This window comes from Gossypium hirsutum, chromosome A06, assembly GCF_007990345.1.
Source record: "Gossypium hirsutum isolate 1008001.06 chromosome A06, Gossypium_hirsutum_v2.1, whole genome shotgun sequence".
NCBI lineage: Eukaryota > Viridiplantae > Streptophyta > Magnoliopsida > Malvales > Malvaceae > Gossypium > Gossypium hirsutum.
Window position 1 is genome coordinate 93,210,057 of NC_053429.1, and position 20,292 is coordinate 93,230,348.

Genomic DNA, 20,292 nt, shown 5'->3' on the forward strand with positions numbered 1-20,292 from the left:
ACAACCCTCGATGCAAAACAAGCATTCAAAGAGAAATCATCAAACATGCAATGCAATACCATCCAAATTATCCATCCGATACACACCAGCTCCGTCTCGCGTCACACAATGTGGGGATATAAATATCGACCCACCTAGCCCACACACCAATGGTAGCCCGGTTGCGGAACTACCTTCATTTCAATATTGGGCTTTAAAAGCCATCAGTGGATCCACGATTGTGAGGCAACCATGTAATCCTTATATGCTTCCTCCGTTCCTCCATTCCCAACCCATATGCAACCTAAGCAAAACATCATATGTATGCATGTCACATCCATAAAACTTACATTCAACACCTAGGGATATTTTGGTCATTTTCGCCTTTAGGGGCATTTCGGTAATTTTCCCTCAATTATGGTTTTCACTTACCTTGACCCGTTAACATGTCCCGCGAGCTAAGATGAACGAATACTATGCACCAGGTAGGATTCCAAAGAAGAGGAGGTGAGTCATTAAGACCGCTTAAGTACCAAACTATCCCTAGATCCAATCCTAGACATGCATATACCCGTTGCCACACCTTAACCCTATGACTTGTCCACGGTCGCAATATATTAATTAAATTTAATGTAGTTATCATATACTAGGCCCAAAACCCCTACATACATGCATATGGCCCACTTGGCCCAATCTCTTCCATATGGCCCATTAGGCCCATTCACATTTTTTAGGCCCATTAAGCCCAATTCACATTCATATGGCCATTAGGCCCAAAGTACATTCATATGGCCACTAGGCCCAAATCACATTTACAGTCATGCTCACATAAAATTTTTCCATCTCATAGCATCAATTATCAATTCTTGCCTATTATGGGCCCAAAAGCCCATCGTGCCCATTTAGCCCATTTCGGCCCGTTTGGCGAAATCACAGTCCAAGTCCATGGAATTGCCCATGGGCCTCAGGCAACCTATCAGTGTCCCCCTTACGAGTGTTCGCGCACTAGCAAGACTATCGTAGCCAAACTTTCGGATTTTTGGCATTTCGACTTTTCGAGATTTGCCGATCTACTTGTGTATGCAGTGTATGTACACGCCTGGTAAGCAAGCATGCTGCGATTCCCTTAGTCACCAACCTACAATGACATCACCCTTCCATTAATCGTATGTTTAATCCATATTCTACCCAAAAACCGAAACATCACCTTAACCTTACCTTGAACACCAATCCTTAATAGCTTTCCTTGATCACGTACTCCCTAGATCTACTTTAATCTTACCCATTAAAACTAGAATAATAGATGACTCGTATCCAACACAAGTCCCCTTACCTTAACTATGAACATTCGGCCACCTTAGCCAATGGGAGAGGAATACTTACCAATACCGCAACACCTAAGGAGAAATTCAGTAATGAGCTAAGATTCGATATTCGATACTAATTCCCTACCATAGTTGATTAGAAAGAGTAAGGGACAATATTCGATACTTAGCAAAGAAAACTGATTGGAAGAGTAACACTTACACTAGATTTGGTCAAAGAGTATTCGACTCTAGAGATTTGAATGGCAACAATTACTTTTTCGACACCCAGGGAGAGAGGAAGAAGAATCGGCTAAACCTAAAAGTGAAACAAAGGAATCGGCACAAGGAAAATAAAAAGTAGAACAAGGATTTTCGAATTTTGGAGAAATCGGCAGAAAGAAAAGGGAGAAAACAAAAAGGGTTTTCGGCTTTTAGGGAAGAGGGTTTCTGGAAACAAGGTGAGAAAAAGATTTCGGCATTAGCCTCATACCCTTGTATTCAGCACCTATTTATAACCCTTATGGCCGAACTCCTCAAGCCCAAGCTCCCATTTTGGCTCCACTTGCTCCTCACTTCTTATCTCCTCGTTTTTCTCCCTGATAACCCCTTGATCTTTTCCTCAGATTTCTCCCCTGAGCACTTCCGTTGGATTCCACTTCCACACCACTTCCAACCTTCTAGAAGGCCAAAATTAAAATTCTAAAAACACTAAGCTAGGATTCGAACCTTGGACCTCCTTGCTAGCTATTAACGCCACCTCCCTACACTCTAAATGATATTACTTAGCCCCACCTGCACAAGGCTTTTTGATGCTATTTTCCCTTATTTTTATTTAAAAGCCCAACTACTTACCAACCCTGATTCTTTTAATAATTAAATTATACCCCTTAATTCGATCTCAAACTGTAACACCCCTAACCTGAATCCGAATGCCGAATTAAGGCTAAGAGGTATTACCGAACTAAACATTTAATTATCTCATTCACAGTGTCAATAAACATAAACAGAGATCGAGCTGAAATACATACTGATATTTAAGTTATACACCATTTTCGTATGGCCAAAATATTTACAATTTCAAAACATAGTTATCATCAGCGTAACCTATACATGCCATATCGAGTCCAAAATATAACTATACCAAAAAGATCGATAGTGTGATGAACTGCTGACGATCCCCGAGTCGGTGGCCAAAATCAACAATCTATAAAACAGAGAAATAAAGAACAGAGTAAGCTTTCAAATCTTAGTAAGTTTTAAGCATCACAAACAATTAAAGACGTATCGAAAATCGAAACATTCATTCACACTTAAGTATCATTCTTTAGTACTAATAATTCACAAAATCATTGACTGAATGTACATGAGTACATAAAGAAATTTTAACATATAATTCATATACAAATATACCATGACCGATTAAATCATTCTCATATTCACAAATATAACTATCAATCATATTTATATATATATTCTTCTTTGATGCTAATGATTCACTTCGAAATCAATTCACCGATGAGTAAGTAATACGTACCTGAACATTTTAAATGTATAGTACTTACTCGATGATGGTTTACTGCGAACATTCAATATCGTAATCTTACTTAACTTACTGGCATTAAGCCTGTTAGGTCTTAGGACTTGAAACCAATTACTAGCACAAGCCTGCGGGAATTTAAAACCGGTATAATACCAGCTCGAAGCCTGCGGGACTTTAGGCTGGACATATTTCCAGCACGTAGCCTGCGGACCTTAAGTCCGGATATAATTCCAGCACATAGCCTGCGGACCCTAAGTCCGGATATAATTCCAGCACATAACCTGCGGACCCTAAGTCCGGATATACATCACTGAATGTCATGCATACTTATTCGCAAGAAAATTCAATTCACATAACATCTCACAATCATAGTTCATTTATTCCATTCGAATAATAGCATAACATGGGAACCATTCATATAACTGTTGGCTCAATAACATACATAAGAATATATGTCCATTTACTTTCCAAGCTTAACTTCTAATGTCTATTCGACTTTAAGCCTTAAACATAAATTATTTGTCACTCAACTATATTCAAATAGAATCAGTAGATCGTAGTATAGTTATCATACACATATCAAGACATTATCAATTACGTACTAAATGTGACTATTCAAAACTTACCCCGGATATACTTGAACGGTTGCAGAAAGGCTACTCAATTACTTTCTCTTTTCCCCTATCCAACTTCGACCCTCTTTGCTCTTGAGCTTGATTTAAGCCTATGGTAACCGAATGAAGTTTTCTCCCCTTTCCTCTCTTACATTTCGGCCTAGAAGAACAAAGGTGAAGCTTTGTTTTCATCACCCATTTTCTTTTTATTAATTCATTACTAAATTAAAATTATAAAGCCATTATAATTAAATAATACATATATTTTATTTAACATATCATCATTGCCGACCACTACCTAAATAAAATGAATATTTGACATGCAAGTCCATCCTCTTTGTCACATGCATTAATAGGCCACTTAAGATTAACCTATCACATTTCAGAATTTTCTCACATAAGTCCTATTTAATAATTTCACATACAATTGACCAAATTAAAACATGAAACTTTCACACGTGCATGTACACATACAGTAAGCATAGATTATAACGGTTAATTATTTTTATGACTCGATTTTGTGGTCCCGAAACCACTTTCTGACTAGGGCCAAATTAGGGCTGTCACACAAACCTTGACCAAGACCTACCCTTGTGTAATTAACACTTAACTGAAATTGCTAAGTACAAATAAAAAGGAAAATTCAAGATTTCAGGATTTTTTGGGCGTTATAACTCTACCCCCTTAAAAGAAATTTCATCCTCGAAATTTTACCTGACAAATAGTTGGGGATATTGACGTCGCATCACTTGCTTAAGTTCCCAAGTAGCCTCCTCAGCCTTGTGATTCCGCCTTTGGCTAATGGAATGGACTTCTTTCTTAGCTCTTTGACATGTCGACTAATTATTTGTATGGGCTCTTCCTCGAAAGTTAGGTCTGGCCTGACCTCGATTTCTTCAACCGCCACGACATATGAAGGATCCGAGTGATACCACCTTAACATGGAAACATGAAACAGATAGTGGATCTGGCTTAGTTCAGGAGGTAATTCTAGCTGAAAATGACTGGCCCAATCCACCTTAGAACTCGACATGGCCCAATGAACCTTGGGCTTAGCTTCCCCTTTCGTCCAAACCTTAATACATTCTTTCATGGAGAGACCTTAAGAAAAACTAAGTCCCCCACTGTATACTCTATCTCTCGGCGCTTAAGGTCAGCATACGGCTTTTGCCTATCCGAGGCCTCCTTCAAAAGATCTCGAATCAATTTTACATTATCTTTAGTTTCGGCTACTAACTCAGGCCCCAAAACTCTTCATTCACCCAACTCTATCCAACATGCTAGAGTTCGACACCTTCGCCCATACAGTGCTTCGTATGGAGCCATCCTGATGCTTGCTTGGTAGCTATTATTGTACGTGAATTCGGCTAACGGTAAATAGTCCTCCCAACTACCTCGAAACTCAATCACGCATCCCCTCAACATATCTTCCAACACTTGGATCACCCTCTCCGACTGTCCATTAGTTTGAGGGTGGAATGTCGTACTGAATTTCAACCTAGTATCTAATGCCTCATGCAACTTCTTCCAAAATTGCAAAGTGAAACGTGGGTTTCTATCGGATATTATGGACACTGGCACTCCATGCAATCTTACAATCTCCGCCACATACAGCTTAGCCAGCTTTTGCAACTAGTAGTCGGTGCGAACTGGTATAAAATGGGTAAACTTGGTTAATCGATCCACTATAACTCATATCGAGTCTTTCCTAGAAGGCGTCAAGGGTAGCCCACTAACAAAGTCCATAGTTATCCTTTCCCACTTCCAGAGTGGAATCTTTATTGGCTGAAGCAAGCCTAAGGGCAACTAATATTCCGTCTTCACCTTTTGACAAACCAAGCATTTACCTACGAACTCCATAACCTCGCATTTAAGTCCAAGCCACTAATAAAGCTTACGCAAATTTCGATACATCTTGTTTCTGCCAGGATGCATAGCATAGAGACCGTTATGTGCTTCCCGCAGAATGGACTTCCTTAGATCATATTCCTTTGGTATACATATTCTCCCATAGAAACACAATACTCCTTCACTATTTATCCCAAAGTCTGATGTCTCCCCACTCTCCACTTGTTTAAAACGAGCACTCAAAGTCTCATCAACTAATTGCTTACTCCTTATCTGCTGGACCCACACTGGCTTTACTTGTAGCTTAGCTAACAAGCTACCATCATCCAACAAACCTAAACGGGTGAGCATAGCCCTCAAGTCTGACTTAACCCTACGACTCAACGCGTGGGCTACCTCATTCACTTTGCCAGGGTGGTATTCAATCGTCCAATCATAATCCTTCAATAATTCCACCCACCTACACTGCCTAAGGTCTAGTTCCTTTTGGGTAAGGAGGTACTTCAAACTCTTGTGATATGAATAAATTATACACTTCTCCCTGTATAAGTAATGCCTCCATATCTTTAGTGTGAAAACCATCGCAACTAGCTCTAAATCATGGGTGGGGTAATTCACCTCATGAGTCTTAAGTTGCCGTGATGCATATGCAACCACCTTTCCTTCTTGCATCAATACATATCCTAAGCCCACATGCGATGCGTCACTATAAATTGTAAACTCCTTCCCAGGCACTGGCTGGATCAAAACATGGGCCTCCGTTAAAACTTTCTTGAGTTTTCTAAAACTCTCTTGTTGCTTGTCTGTCCAAAAAAAGGGTACCCCCTTCCTCAACAACTTAGTTAACGGTGCAGCAATTACTGAAAAGCCCTCAACAAACCGCCTATAGTATCCTGCCAAGCCTAGAAAACTTTAGACTTTCGATTCTGACTTAACTATTTTCCAGTCTAACACCGCTTCAATTTTTCGAGGATCTACCTTAATCCCCTCGACTGACACCACATGTCCTAGAAAAGTAACCTCCCTTAGCCAAAATTCACACTTACTGAATTTGATATACAGCTACTTCTCCCTCAAAGTCTGCAACACAATCCTTAAGTGTGCATCATGTTCCTTCTCATCTTTTGAGTACACCAGAATGTCATCTATAAAGACTACCACGAACCGATCCAAGTAGGGTTGGATAACCCGATTCATGAGATCCATGAAAGTAGTAGGTGCGTTCGTTAGCCCGAATGGAATTACCAAGAACTCGTAGTGCCCATAACGAGTTCTAAAACCTGTATTATGAACATCCACCTCCTTAACCCCCAATTGGTGATATCTTGAATGTAGATCAATCTTTGAGAAAATAGAAGCTCCCCTAAATTGATCAAAAAGATCATCGATTCTCGATAGAGGGTACTTGTTTTTAATAGTTAACTTGTTTAACTGTCAATAATCGATGCACATTTGCAAGGTTCCATCCTTTTTCCTCATAAATAACACCGGTGCTCCCCATGGAGACACACTTGGTCAAATGAATCCTCGATCCAACAATTCCTGAATCTGTGCCTTCATTGCTACCAACTCCTTTGGTTCCATCCGGTAAGGAGCGATAGACACTAGAGCTGTCCCAGGTAACAACTCGATTCCAAATTCTACTTCTCAGCTGGGTGGCGACCCAGGCAGCCCCTCGGGAAAAACATCCAAAAAATCTTTAACCGTTCTCAACTCCTTAACAGTAGGGCTTTTAGCCTCCGTATCACTAATATAAGCCAAAAATGCTTCACATCCCTTTCATACTAACTTTTCAGCCTTCAACACCGAAATCACATTCGAAAGGTAATTCCAGCATTCACCAATTACCACCACCTCCTTATCCTCTGTCGTTCTTAACACCATTCACTTTGTAGCGCAATCCAAGGTGGCTCAGTGCTTCACCAGCCATTCCATACCTAAGATTACGTCAAACTTACTAAATGACAGCTCCATCAAATCTGTTAAAAAGGTAACCCTTTGGACTACTAAGGGTACATCCCTAAACATCTTATTTACTCCTACGGACTGCCCTAACGGACTTACCACAGCCATCTCATTCGCAATTATCTCAAATATATCACCCAAAGACTCAGTCTTATTGCATGCAACATATGAATGTGTTGATCCAATATCAATCAAGGCGGTATAAGGTAACTCGTATATAAGAAACATACTCGTTATCACATCTGGGGCATCCCCATCCTCTCGGCGACGAGCAGTATAAACCAAAGCTGGTTGTATCGCCTCAGCATGGCCTGTATTTCTGCCTGGTGCTCCACGTCCTCGTCCATTGCTGTTACCGCCCCTGGCCTATCCACGACCCCTTGGTGGCAACTGTCTACCCCTTGGTGGCTGAGCACCAACTTGACCCACTACTGGCTCTCGACCTAGCGTTCGAGGGCAATCCTTGATCCTATGTTCTATAGACCCACAAGCGAAACAAGCTCCCATCTTCTTCCAACACTCGCCTCTGTGGCTTCTCCCATAGTCAGCACAGGGTGGCACCCCTAGATAAGTAGCAGGGGGCCTTGCTCTAACTGGCCCATTATTACTAGCCCAAGCCCTAGGCCTTTGTCCCACACCAGGAGCCTCAGCCTCCCTCTTATTCTTACCCCTTTCTTTCTCCCAGTTTAAGCACTCAGTGCGCTTAACCTCCTCTTCTATCTTTGACTTCTCCACCAACTCCGAGAAAACTCGCTCCTTTTGTGGAGCTATCAACACCCTGAGGCTATCTCTAAGTCCATCTCAAATCTAACGCAACGCTCATAGTCCGTTGTCGCCATTACTCTTGCATACCTACTAAGGCGTAGAAATTCTGCCTCATACTCCGCCACCGATTCGTTTCTTTGGGTCAAGTTCAGGAACTCCTTCCTTATAGCATCCACATAGCTTACACCCACATACTTCCCTTGGAATGCAGCTTTGAAAGACTCCCAAGTGACCCACTCCGGTTGGGTGCCCTCTTTCACAGTCAACCACCACTGGTAGGCTTCTTCCCTAAGCAGTGACACCGCTCCTTTCAACTTTTGCTCAGGTGAGCAGTTCAGGTCCTCCATTATCCTTTCAGTGGCCTCCAACCAATATTCCGCCACATTATGAGCCAGGCCAGCTATGCCCTTAAAGACCTCAGCCCCATTCGAACGAAGTTGCTCTGAAATGGACCCTCTATTTTTGCTGCCATTATTGGGCCCAGTGACCCTTTTCAGAATCCTCAGCATTGCCTGCAACAATGCATCTTCCCCTGTGGCCCGATCGTACTGTCCATTCTCAGCCACGGGTGAGGCTAGAGCCTCTTCTACTCCAATATTGGGCACATGCCCTGACGCTGACGACTCAGCCCTAACACTTCTGCAACCTCAGCCACGACCTCTCGCATCTCTTCTAGCACTCATCTTCGATTCACGTTTTATCTAGATTAAAAATTTTACGAAGTTTTAGTTAGTTTCAATATTTAACCCGAAGTTTTATGAAAGTATTTAGAGAGAATATTGTTTTCGAAAATCCTCTACAGTTTCAGGATCCTACGGGCTTCAGTTCCACTCTAACAAAATCATATAAAGTAGCCCTCTAACTATCTACTGTATAACAATTTAAACAAATTTAAGAATAAAAGTACTTACTTGGTTCGACGTCAGAGGCTCGGTGTGCCGCTTAGCAAGGCTTTCCATTTTCCATAACAGTGTGATCCAAAAAATTTTTAAAATAGAAAGAGAAACCAAATAGTAATAAGGCCCACTTTACAGCCCGAGTTTTGCAACTGGGCTCTGATACCACTAAATGTAACACCCAAACTTGGCCTAGACATTATAGCCGTATTTGGTGTGTTACATTGAAGTATTTTAGCGAAAACCATATTTTTATTGAAAGCCCTTCTAAACATAAAATAAATCTTAATTAACTTTAAAAAAACCTTTCAATTACGAAAGCCTCGTTTAAAATATTTGATTTTTAAAAAGAAAACTTAGTTGCGGAAACGTAGAAAACATACTATAATTTAAGAAATCCATATTCAACTTCTTGTAATTATAATGAAAATAATAATAATTCAAGTAATAATAACATAATGAAAACTTTATTACAATCTGATCTAAACACTCTTAAGAAGAAATAAAAACTGAAATGCTTAAAAAAAAACCAAGTCTGAGTTATCTAGCTAGCCGGCCACCCAGAGTCCCTCTAGACATCGAACCTTCTACTGAGCATCACCTGAAAATAAAATAAAAGAGGGGGTGAGTTTTCGCAAACTCAGTGTGTACAACCCTCGATGTAAAACAAGCATTCAAAGAGAAATCATCAAACATGCAAAGCAATCCCATCCAAATTATCCATCCGCTACACACCAGCTCCATCCCCTGTCACACTATATGGGGATATAAATATCGATCCACCCAGCCCACACACCAATGGTAGCCCGGTTGCGGAACTACCTTCATTTACATATTGGGCTTTAAAATTCGTCGGTGGATCCACAATTGTCAAGAAACCATGTGATCCTCATATACTTCCGCTATTCCAAAGTTCCCACCCCATATGCAACCTAAGCAGAACATCATACGTTTGCATGTCACATCCATAAAACTTACATTCAGCACCTAGGGGTATTTTGGTCATTTTCACCTTTAGGGGCATTTTGATAATTTTCTCTTAATTATTGTTTTCACTTACCTTGACCCGTTAACAAGTTCCATGAGTTAAGATGAACGAATACTATGCACCAAGTAGGATTCCAGAGAAGAGGAGGTGAGTCATTAAAACCGCTTAAGTACCAAGCTCTCCCTAGATCCAATCCTAGACATGCATATACCCCTTGCCACACCTTAACCCTATGATTTGTCCATGATCGCAATTTATTAATTAAATTTTATGTAGTTATCATATACTAGGCCCGAAACCCTTGCATACATGCATATGGCCCACTTGGCCCAACCTCTTCCATATGGCCCATTAGGCCCATTCATATTATGAGGCCTATTAAGCCCAAATCACATTCATATAGCCACTAGGCGCAAAGCACATTCTTATGGCTACTAGGCCAAAATCACATTTACAATCACGCTCATATACAATTTTTTCATCTCATAGCATCAATTATCAATTCTTAGCTATTATGGGCCCAATAGCCCCTTGGGCCCATTTAGCCCATTTCGGCCCATTTGGTCAAATCACAATTCAAGTCCATGGAATCGCCCATGGGCCTCAGGCAACCTATCGGTTTCCCCCTTACGAGTGTTCGTGCACTCGCAAGACTGCCGTAGCCAAACTTTTGGCTTTTTAGAATTTCATCTTTTCGGGATTTACCGATCTACTTGTGTGTGCAGTGTATGTACACACTTGGTAAGCAAGCATCCGGCAATTCCCTTAGTCACCAACCTACAATGATATCACCCTTCCATTAATCATATGTTTAATCCATATTCTTCCCAAGAATCGAAACCTCACCTTAACCTTACCTTGAACACAAGTCCTTAATAGCTTTCCTTGATCACGTACTCCTTAGATCTGCATTAATCATACTCATTAAAACTAGAATAATAGATAACTCGTATCCAACACAAGTCCCCTTACCTTAACTATGAACATTCGGCCACCTTAGCCAATGGGAGAGGAATACTTACCAATACCGCAACACTTAAGGATCAATTCGGCAATGAGCTAAGATTCGATATCCGATACTGATTCCCTACCATAGTTGATTAGAAAGAGTGAGGGACAAGATTTGATACTTAGCAAAGAAAACCGATTGGAAGAGTAACACTTACACTAGATTCAGTCAAAGAGTATTCGGCTTTAGAGATTTGAATGGAAAAAATTTCTTTTTCGGTACCAAGGGAGAGAGGAAGAAGAATTGGCTAAACCCAAAAGTGAAACAAAAAAATCGGCACAAGGAAAATAAAAAGGAGAACAAGGATTTTTGGCTTTTAAGGAAATCAATAGAAAGAAAAGGAAGAAAATAAAAAGAGTTTTCGGCTTTTAGGGAAGAAGGTTTCTGGCAACAAGGTGAGAAAAAGATTTCGGTATTAGCCTAATACCTTTGCATTTGGCACCTATTTATAACCCTTATGGCCGAACTCCTCAAGCCCAAGTTCCCTTTTTGGCTCTATTTGCTCCTCACTTCTTATCTCCCCGTTTTTCTCCCTGATAACCCCTTGATCTTTTCCTCAGATTTCTATCCTGAACACTTCCCTTGGAGTCCATTTCCACACCACTTCCAACCTTCTAGAAGGCCAAAATTAAACTTCTAAAAACACTAAGATAGGATTCGAACCTTGGACCTCCTTGCTAGCTATTAATGCCACCTCCCTACACTCTAAGTGGCGTCACTTAGCCACACCTCCACAAGGCGTTTTGATGCTATTTTCCCCTATCTTTATTTAAAAGCCCAACTACTTGCCAACCCTGATTCTTTTAATAATTGAATTATAATTTCTTCTACCCCTTGATTCGAACTCAAACCTTGACCAAGACCTACCCTTGCGTAATTAACACTTAACCGGAATTTCTAAGTACAAAAGAAATTCAAGATTTTGGGATTTTAAGATTTCGAGATTTTTGGGGTGTTACATCCCCCGTCCCGTAACCAACCTGATGAGGATGTGCCACGAGGTATGGCACTGGTAAGAATTGGTAAAGCCCTTGTTGATAAGCTTAGAAAGTATAGGGCCGAGGAATTCAGAGCTAAAGTTGATGATGATGTTGAAAGAGCCGAGTTTTGGCTCGAGAACACTACACGGGTGTTAAATGATTTGTCGTGCACACCGGAGGAGTGTTTGAAGTGTGTCGTGTCCCTTCTAAAAGATACTGTGCATCATTGGTGGAATACTGTATCCTTGGTAGTGCCAAAGGAAAATATCACTTGGGATTTCTTCCAAGCAGAGTTTAGGAAGAAATACATTAGCCAACGATTTCTAAACTTGAAGCGAAAGGAGTTCCTAGAACTCAAACAAGGGAACAAGACTGTAGTAGAATGCGAACGAGAGTTCGTGAGGCTAAGTCAGTATGCAACTGAATGGGTCCAAACTAAGTTGGAAATGGGTAAACGCTTTGAGGAAGGTCTGAATGAGAAAATTAAGTTGTTGATTGGGATCCTGGAAATACGAGAATTTGCCGCATTGGCTGATCGAGCTAAGAAGGCCGAGGAGCTTAACAATGAAAGAAAGCAAGCAGAAAGAGAGGCCCAAGTCGTGAGCAATAGGTCCAGTGGTAAATTTCCCACAAAGAAATCAAAGAGCCAGCATGAACACTACATTTCATCAGTAGGATATTCGGGTAGAGCGAGAAGCTCTAAACAACGAAGCCAAAAGTCTTCCTCCTTGATGGTAACTAATGTGGGGAGTGTAGATGATCAAAAGTCGAAGTGTCAGAGTTGCAACTTATTTCACTATGGAGAATGTTGAGTGAAGAGCGGTGCATGTTTCAGAGATGGATCTCTTGACCACTTTCTCAGGGACTGCCCAGAGCGAGTTGAGAAAGAAGTGGAAGTAGTCCCGAAGTCGAGTACTCCCATTTCACAAGGTAAACCTCTGAGATATACTGGAAGTGCCAGTGGCAGTCAAGTTGTGGCTAAAGACACTGTAAAACAAGAGGCTCGAGCCCCGACAAGAATGTATGCGATACGCGCCCAAGAGGAAGCCTCTACTCCTAATGTTATCACGGGTACTTTTTATCTTTTTGATACATATGTTATTGCCTTAATTGACCCGGGGTCGACACATTCATACATTTGAGTGAGCTTGGTATCTAGAATGAACATACTCATTGAGCCTACGAAATTTATTATTAAAGTGTCAAACCCACTAGGCAGATCAGTCATGGTTGATAAAGTCTGTAAGAGTTGTCCTTTGACGATTCAAGGTCATTGTTTTTCGGCTAATCTTATGTTGTTACCATTTGATGAATCTGATGTAATCCTTGGTATGGATTGGTTAGCACCGCATGATGTAATTGTAAATTATGGTAATAAGTATATTAAATTGAAATGCTCGGATGGCAAGATTCTACAGGTTGATTCAAGAGAGTTGGGTACGCCTCCGGTAGTGATCACGAAAATGGTTGCTCAGAGATATATGAGAAAAGGGTATGAAGCCCACCTTGCAATTGTATTGAACACTAAGGAAACAGAGTTGAAGATTGAGTCTGTGCCTATACTATGTGAGTACCCAAATGTATTTCCAGAAGAATTACCCGGATTACCTCTTGAAAGGGAAATAGAATTTGGTTCAGCTGGTGCCAGGGACAGCTCCTATTTCAATTGCTCCATATAGGATGGCACCAACTAAACTGAGAGAGTTGAAAACGAAGTTGCAAGAGTTGACGGATAACGACTTTGTAAGGCCGAGTTTTTAACCTTGGGGTGCTCTCATTCTATTTGTAAGGAAGGATAGTTCGATGATGTTATGTATAGATTACCGCCAACTGAACAAGGTAACTATCAAGAATAAGTATCCTTTACCAAGGATCGATGATTTATTCGATAAGTTGAGAGGAGCCACCGTGTTCTCTAAGATAGAGTTGAGGTCTGGCTATTATCAGCTGTGAGTTAAAGAATCAAATGTACCTAAGATAGCTTTCAGAACAAGGTATGGTCATTATGAATTTCTTGTCATGCCACCGGTAGAATGTATGGACTAGCACCCAAATCACATAACCCCTAATGACATGTTGTAACACCCCTTACCCGTATCCGTCACCGGAACAGGGTACGAGGTATTAACAAATTATAGTATATACTATTAAATAAAACCCAACAAAAATATGGCGTGCAATTTGATCATGAATCATTATAACATATGCCATTAACAATACAAACCAATTTCAAAGGCTTCGTACAAAATGATTAGTTTGATACTATAAGTAGTATTTTAAACCTAGACAATTATGACACGTAACAAAATAACTAAGTCTGCTATACATGTCATATTTCAAAATGTTGAGTTCAGATACCAAAAGTATTGATAGTGCGGGCGGATCTTCAATGATCTCTAACTCCTGTGCTAGCTGGATGACATTATAATATAAAGGAAAGAAAAGAAAGTAAGCTTATAGCTTAGTAAGTAAGTATATAAATAACAGATAAGGAATCTAATATGTCTACAACATAACTCAATTATATCATATTTTTAATTTTTTTACTATTTACTCCGGTTTGATCAAGCTGTCCCTCCTGCGTCATGATCACTAAATAAATCATAACTCGAGTTACAAAACTCGAAATTTAAATACATAAAATTTCCCTGAATCTAGACTCATAAAAATTCTTACTAATTTTTTTTCTAGAATTTTTGGTTTAGCCAATTAGTACAGTTTATTAGTTAAAGTTTCCCCTGTTACACAGCTCAACTGATCTGATCTCTGTTCACTACGAATTGAACTTCTATCCGTACACAATTCAAATAACCATGAAACCTGTTTCATTTAAAACTAGACTCAATAAGGAATTTAGGTATATAAACTATATTTCTTAATTTGTTTTTTTACAATTTTTAATGATTTTTCAAAGTTGGAACAGGGGATCACATAGTCATTCTGAGCAAGTCACACACAATTGTAAATATCTCAAAATATAGAATTCCTTTGCTTGCTCTGTTTCTTTTATATGAAAATAGACTCATTAAGCTTTAATTTCACATCTCATTAAACCTCTAATTAAATTCCTTATATTTTTGGTGATTTTTGAAAATCACGTCACTGATACTGTCCAAAACAATTTTAATGCTAATTTCACTCTTTCACACATTCTTTGTACTAACCTCATTTTAACTTATATATATATCACAAATCATTTTCACTACATTTCATACATCACAAGTATAGGCCCATGACTACAATGTCACCACAAAGCCATCCCGTTGAACAATTTGGATTAATCCTCGATACTTGATGGTTTCAGCACACAGCCCCACCATCATATTTCATTTAATTCGGCTCTCTTGTACACATGGTGAACACTTAGTACCACTCATGTGACCTAGCCGATTTGTCTTGTAGCTCTCTTGTCTACATGGTGTCCTTTACTTGGAATCACGCATGCGACCTAGCTACATTTATCTCTCACGTAGCTCTCTTTTCTACATGGGATACATCCCATATCACACATGTGACCTAGCTACTACATAGTATCTCGTAGCTTTCTTGTACACATGATGTGCACTCGGCACCATACATGTGACCTAGCTACGCCCCCTCTATTTTATTCGATCTTTCCGAATGTTCAACCGGGATCTCTCTCTCTATTACTTATTTCCATTCTTCCAATAGTCGATTTATACTTCAACATCATCTAATATATATAATAGGCTGAAATATAAGAATGTAAATGAAATTAATGTATTATTTACATACAAACTTACCTCTGTGCAAAATATGGGAATTTTGCAATTTAGTCCAAAACTTTCTCCTTCCCCCGTTCGAGATCGATTCCACGCTTTTCTTGATTATGAAGCTTGAAAATTGAAGAAACCCTAGCTACGGAGGGGAGCAAATTTCGGCAGCAACTAGTGAAGATGATGACCAATTTTGTGTTATTTTTCCCATTTTATTTCATTTAATATACAAATGACCAAAATACCCTTACTACTAAACTTTCCAAAAATTCCCTCCATGTCCAACTTTTGTCCATAACTTAGGAATGGGTCAAATTGCTATTTAAGACCTCCTAGTTAATATCCCAAGCAATTTCATACTAAAAACTTCTAAAACACGAGTTTTACAATTTATTCAGTTTAGTCCCTAATCTCAACTTAAGCACTCAATGCATAGAATTTCATCACGAAATTTTCACGAAATCATGAAATCATATCATAAACCCCAAAATAATTATAAAATAATTATTTCTAACTCGGATTTGTGGTCACGAAACCACTATTCCGATTAGGCCCTAATTCGGGTTGTCACACGTCATTCGTATCCTAATCTATTCCAAAGGTTCAACTGGGATTTCTCATAGATGAATCGTCGTCGAACATATTCGCAAGGTTGTATTCACAAATAATTCAATAATAAAGCATTTTAAAACACAATTATACAAATACTTATTAACATGCGAACTTATCTTGATTGTTAAAACAACTGAAAGGATCGACTAGTCTGAAACATTGTTTTCCCTCGATCTAATTTCGAATTTCACTTTTTTAATCTAAATATAATCAAAATTAACTTATTTAATTCTCATTCTATTCAATTTAGTCCAAAATACTCATTAATGCAACTTTACACTTTTGCCCCTAATATTTCAACATTTTTTTCAAATTAGTCCTTATCTCATAAAAATACAACTTCATGCAATTCAACCTATACCCATTCTAGATAAATTTCAATTAAGCCCTTAGCAACCCATATTTTTCATTTATTTCACAATTTCGCCACAAAATTTCAACATTTGTTATGACAATTTTATCAAAAAATCACTTAACAAATATTGTTTATCTAACAACAAGCATACATTTTCTATCATCAAACATCAAAATACATGCTCATTCATCAATGGCACAACCCTAAACCTTTAACAGTTTTGCAAATTAGTTCTTGGGATAGCTAGATTAAGATGGAACGATCTAAAAAACATAGAAATCATTAAAAATAGAACAAAAATCTTACCTTAATGAGCTATATATGCTTAGCTGAATAAAAACCCTAAGAATGGATTTCTTTTCCCTAGAAAACAATTGAAGATGATGAATAAAAAGATGATAATTGTTTTTATTTCATTTAATTATTCTTTATTAACTAAATTACAAAATTAACCTTAATCATAAACAATTAAAATCACTAAGTAATGGCCATATTTGTCCACTTATTTTAAAAATGGGATAATTAACACATAAGGACCTCCACTTTAATATTTCGTAGCTATTAGATACCTTTAACTAATAGAACTCCACTTTTTACACTTTACGCGATTTAGTCCTTTATATTAAATTAAGCACTTAAACAATAAAATTTCTTAACGAAAATTTCAAACAATCATACAATCATGTTGTAGATATTAAAATAATAATAAAATAAATATTTTGATCTCAAATTTGTGGTTCTAAAACCACTGTTCTGATTTGACTAAAAACGGGTTGTTACACTTATTTGATGTGCATGAGACTTATGTAACTAACTTGTGTTGGTATAAATAGTATTGGTATAACGGCATGTATAGGTAACTTGGTCATTGTTGGCATATAAATGTGGTTTGTAAATTAGCTATTGGTATGCCTAATAATGTTTTGTTTTGATATACTTAAAATGTTATATTATGGAAAATATCTATGTGTTAAGTATATTGAATATGATTGATCAAGTTATGCTTAACATATAAGTTAAAGAAAGGTAAGATTATAATATGAATGTAACAACCCATTTTTCAGTGAAATCGAAACAGTGGTTTTGGGACTACAAATCCGATCCGATCTGAAAATTAAAATTTATTTTTATTTTATTACTTGGTCCGTAATATGTTAGAAATTCCATGTGAAAATTTTGATAATAAAATTTTATCGATTTAGTGCCTAATTATGAGATGGACTAAATCGCATAAAATACAAAAGTTGAATTCTAGTAGCTATAAGGATTAAATAGCTATGGAATTCAAAACTTGAGGTCCTTATATGGTAATTATACCAATAAAGAAAAGCATGTAGATATTTTGGTGACTCACCCACGGAAATATAGAAAAAGGGCAAGGACTAAATTAGAAATTGAAAAATAATTAATTAATTAAAAAGATGATAAAAGATATCATCTTATTTTTATGTCATCTTCAACCTAAAATACATGGAAACCCTAGGAGAGAGAGAAGAAACTTTCATGGCTTAATTGGGTAAGTTTCCTTGTCCTGTTTTTAGTAATTCTGATTTTTTGAAATTGGGATAGCTTAATCTACTATTTAGGGGATCAATTTGAAAAGTTATCAAAGTATGGAAAATGGGTCATGGATGAATATGCTGAAAATTAAAAATTTATGATACAAAATGAAAGGTTGTTGATAGATAAACAACTTTTACAAAGTGATTTTTGATGAAAACATGGTTTAGGGACTAAAATGTAAAGTTGTGAAAATTGAAGAAAATTTTTGAAATTTATAGGAAATATGTGCTATAAATTCTACTTTGAAATTTCAGTTAGGCCTAGAATAGGGAGTAAATTGCAGAAATTTCATTCTCCGAGCCTAAGGATGAAATTGGAATTTATGGAAAAGTTAGGGGAAAAATGGTAATTTTATTAAATGTGTGAAATTGATGGGTAAAATTATTTATATAGATTCGGACAACACAAATTTGAGGTTAGATCGAGGAAAAGAAAAGGTTTCAGATTAGTAGATTTTATACGCGAACAGTATCGAGGTAAGTTCGTGTAACCTAATCGAGCATGTAAATATGTTAAATTGAATGTTGTGTTTGCATGGAATGTGACTTATATTGATATGAAATGTTTGATTTCTATGATGAAGAATTGAATGCATGTTTGAAACGGTGAAAAAGGGTTAAGCTCCGTTTGAATATTGAATTCCGATGAATATATGTGCTTTCTCGAATACAGGATTTAGCTCAGACGAGTAATCATATTGACCTCATTATAAATAGGATTTAGCCCGGACGGGTATACTGATATAATCCCTTTCGAGCATATGTTTCAATTGGGATTTAGCCTGGACTGGTAATCCTAATTGAGCTCTTCCGAGCATATGTTACATAAAGGATTTATCCTAGACTGGTAATCCTGTAATTATAATATGTGGCTTGAGAGTGTGTTCTCTGATCAAATGCCATAATGGGTACTACTTGAGGATCTATCAGAATTTCAATGATTCAACGGACAAAACTCTTGGGACGATGAGGGAATTATGAGATAAAATGAAAATTTCTTGTAAGAATATTTCATGAAGAGCTCATCTATGTTTTTGATTGACATGAAGATTTTATGACTAACATGTTTGATTGAATGTATATATTTAGACAATTATGCCAAATGGATGGAAACATGATATTGTATGCTTAGATTTAATAAACGAGATTGGTAAGTTTAGTTTCCATTATACGAACTTACTAAGCAAGTAATGCTTACTCTTTTTTATTTTTCCCCTGTTTTATAGTGCTCGAAAGCTCACAAAGGTTGGAGATCATTCGAGCATCATCACACTATCCACTAGCTTATTTTGGGTATATATAGTAAAATCATTTTGGTATAATGGCATGCATAGGCTAACTTGGCCATAGATGGCTTAAATATGTGGTTTGTAATATAGCCATTGGAATGGCTAGTAATGGTTGTTTTTGATATACTTCTAATGTTATACTATGGTAGATATATACATGTTAAATGGTTGTTCAAATTATGCCTATCATGTGAAATATACCAAGGTAAGATTATGAACATGTATGCATGTAATGGTATGCCATGTTGAATGGTAGAGTTTGCTTAATTTGGATGCTTGAAATGGTTGGTACTTGGATGTGAGTTTAAGTGCAGGTCATTGGTGTGAATTTGGGTGAGAAATGAAGCTAGAAATGACTTTATTTTGTCTACACGGGCAGACACACGGGCTTGTGTCTAGATTGTGTGTGGCACATGGGCATGTGTCTAGACCGTGTGTGACACATGGCCTGGTACATAGGCGTGCGCTTAGCCCATGTGTCCCCTGCACCTAAAATTTGAGAAAACAAAATTCTTAGAATTGAGCACACGGGCAGAGACATGGGCGTGTGGCTTGGCCGTGTGAAACCTGCCCCTAATTTTGAAAAAAAATGAAGTAACCACATGGCCTAGCACACAGGCGTGTGGCATGGTCGTGTGCACAAGTTAGATAGTTACACAGTCTGCAGCGTGTGAGCCCTGCACCTTGGAAAATTTTTGAAATGTCGCGAAAAATTCTTAGAATTTCTGATTAAGTCCCGATTTGATTTTAACATTCATATTAGGCCTCGAGGGTCCATTTAAGGGACAATATGAATAATATTGGTTAATGAATAGTAATTTAAGTGAGTTATTTAAAAATATTTTG